Below are 3,346 nucleotides of genomic sequence, written 5' to 3' on the forward strand. Positions count from 1 at the left end.
GGCAGCGCGCATGCGCAGGACCGCCCCGCGGGCGGAACGGGGCTCGGCGCGTGGGCCTCCTTTACGCTTCCTCTCAGAATTAAATAGAACTGTAAACATCCCACAACGCTTAGCAAAACAGAAAGTACAGCTGCCTTCTATGCACGAGCATTTCGCTCACGGCTTTTTTTTAACCTCTGTGGTACTCCGGTACTGATTTTTGCTGGGCTCGCTGTTGTTTCCAGACTTGTTGTTGTCTTCCTTTAAGTCCGTTATTAATAAAGCTCATCTCTGTATATCTATATTACACAACCATATCGCTTCGCACATCTTCTATCCTTCCAGCAGCTATTTTCTAATTAGCTGCTTCTAGAGAGCACAGCTCTTCATTACTGCTCCAGGAAGATGAAGGCGCTCCCTCAATGCAGAGCTCACAGCAACAAAGGAGGAAGGGAACGACCGCAAAGCAACGGCAGCGGTCCACGCATCTGCCTGAACATGATTTGTCTTTGGGAAGAAAAAGGAAAAAAGTGGATCTTGAGCAACAGACATCAATAAAATGAAAGTGGCGGATAAGATCTTACGCCACAGAAGCATTTACACAGAACTGGCAGTCTCATTAAAGGCACGAGTGCAAGCTATGTTAATGCAAAGAAAGGATAGAAATGATATCAGAAGCCACATTTGATTCAAATATGATGTGAAGACATGGGGGAAAAAAAAAAAAATAAATCACTACTCCTCCTTCAAAGAATCAGTATTAAAGAATGGCAGAAGCATACATGGTCAAAACCAGCTAAGGCTGAAAGATGGAAACATTCAGAGAAGCCAAACAACCAGAAAATGGTCCTACAGACACTAGCAGGAAAGCAACAACCAACGGAACTGTTCTTCTGCTCTTCCGAAGGGACGCTGCTGGGTGGTTCACATCAAGAAGGCTGAAGCATTTCCTGCCCATCTCTGAGAAGGTTAACAGAGAACAAAAGCAACTCAGTTAAACAATAAGAGACAAGACTTCACCCTTGAAACCAGGCTAAAACTTAGAGTGCCTATATAAGCCAAGTGTTTTAAGATCTGTTGAGTTTTCATCCTAAGTTTTGTTGTCTTGGCAGTTGCTTCCCAGAATCAGAGGATAATGCAGTAACTGAAGGCTAGAGGTAGGCAGACACACCAGTCTCTCAAAATTCCTTTCCAGACTCTAAAAATTTTGGTAACAAACCATCAAACGAATTACTGGTTTGTACACAGAAGGTAACAAGGAGAAGAGTTGCAGCCAACATACCTCTGTAAAGAGAAGGCACATAATACCTACTTTATTTTCACATTAGATCAATGGGCCTTGCAGACAAAAACTGCTGAAAGTTACTCGCCAGCATCTATGGGGTGCTAATAAGCAAAAATTGATGCATGAAGTTTCTGTAATATAAGAATAAAACTGGTTGAATAATCATCTTCAGAAAGTAGCCATCAACACTTCTGTGCGACCGTAAGTATGTCAGAATGAGGATCCAAACAAACGTGCTACCTCCTACTCTGTTCACTGTTTTCTTTTATTACCTTGGATATAAAACAGCAAGTACACTTACTAATTCACAAGCAACATGAAACTGAGAGGGACTGTAAGCAGTGGAACTAAAAAAATGGTCTTGAAAATGGGCAAAGTGCAGCACAGATAACAGCAGTCCGAAGAAGGAAAGAACTGTCACAGTGGGTCACGGTTCCTGTAAAAGTGATGCACCAGTGCAAAGCTGCTGTCAAAAGGTGCAAACACCATAAACACCATGCATCAAACTTTCAAACTTCTATACAGCATGCATACGTTAGACGTATGAAATCTTCTTTTTAAATCTACACCTGAAAGTCCGAAGCTGAGCATTACATCCCCTGACAGAATATCAGAAGAATAAGTTCTCATAACAGTCTTCAAACAGAAAAACATTAATAGCAAATAATTTTTCATATTCACAGGAGGAGAATTACAAAAAGGTTTACAACAACTGCAAATAGGTTGAAATTAAACACAGAAGATTCAAACAAAAATAAAAATGTTTTAAAAAGCTAACAAAGCTCCAAAGGTCATGCAGTCTAACATTTAATAATTTTTTTTTTTGAAGTAGTAACAAACAGACACAACTGTCCTTGGTCTGAAGCAGGTAGCTAGACAGATCATCTCTGGGTTTCCCTCCCAGCTTCATTTTTTCCTTACAGTTCTATACATCTGTATAAATCAGTGGGATGAATTTCAGAGCCTGGTCCAGGTAGTCAAATTAGTGCCAAAGGTGAGTGCTAGTTTTAAAGCTGAGAGTGCTTTCCCTTTTTGTATTAAGTTTGTATTCTCTTTTTTCCCCCACCTTTTTAATGCTATGAAGAAAAGTAACCTGCTTTCTCTACAAAATGCACCTTTGATCTAAATATTCCCCCCTCAGTTTGCAGACTGCTTTTTTTTTTTCCTGAGCCTTAGCATAAATTAGGAATAGGGTGTGGCCACCTTCATCTAAACATGAGGATAAAGGCTTATTTTCCCTTCAAATGCAATGCACCTGACATGAGACTTCAGTTATGAAGGCTGTCTTGATTTTTCATACTGCAGTATTTTCTCTGAATTCTGTGCATCTTTAAAGATTTGCAGAGGAAAGTGGAAGCTGTCTTTTCTTGTTTGTTTTCTGAACACTTCTTTCCAATGTAGTCTACTAATGGGGATGGGAAATGAGACCGAGGTCTCCCGGTCCTCGCCCTCCTTTCTTTCACTGTGAATCTGTTTCTCCATCTCAGTGCAGCCTCCACTCCTAACCTGACCCGAGCACAGCATTCACATAGAGCACCAAATGCTAGATCCCGACTTCAAGTCAGAGTTAGATACACAAAATAAGGTACCTAACGAGATACCTCAGTTCCGCATAGGAGTAAACGTATCACCTGCCTTTGAGAAGCCAGGTTAAGCGCTCGGTATTTTCCCAGTCGCGGCGTTACTCTCACGCGAATTCTAACAGCGGCCGGCGGTGTCCGCACGCATTGCGCTCCGCGGAAGCGAACGCCGCGCAGCGCTCAGCGGTCCCAGCGGCAAACGGGAACGCCGCAAGCCCCGAGCTCAACACGAGCTTCACACAATGGCGAGCGCCCGGAGCCACCCCAAACAGCTGTCGATGCATTGACTACGGCCGGCCCAGGCAACGTCACAGCCCGAGCGGCACCGCCATCGCCCGGCACGTCGTTGCCGGCGCGCACAGAGCCCTTCTCGCTTTCCCCGCAGAGGAGCCGCGCCCCGGGCAGCCGCACCGTGCGCGGCGCCGGGGAGAGCAGCCGGGCCGCAGGAGGAGCTGCCGGGCAGGACGGGCGCAGCGCCACGCTCCGTCGAGTGGCGGTCGGG

The sequence above is a fragment of the Meleagris gallopavo genome, chromosome 12, assembly GCF_000146605.3.
Source record: "Meleagris gallopavo isolate NT-WF06-2002-E0010 breed Aviagen turkey brand Nicholas breeding stock chromosome 12, Turkey_5.1, whole genome shotgun sequence".
In the NCBI taxonomy this organism is placed as follows: Eukaryota; Metazoa; Chordata; class Aves; order Galliformes; family Phasianidae; genus Meleagris; species Meleagris gallopavo.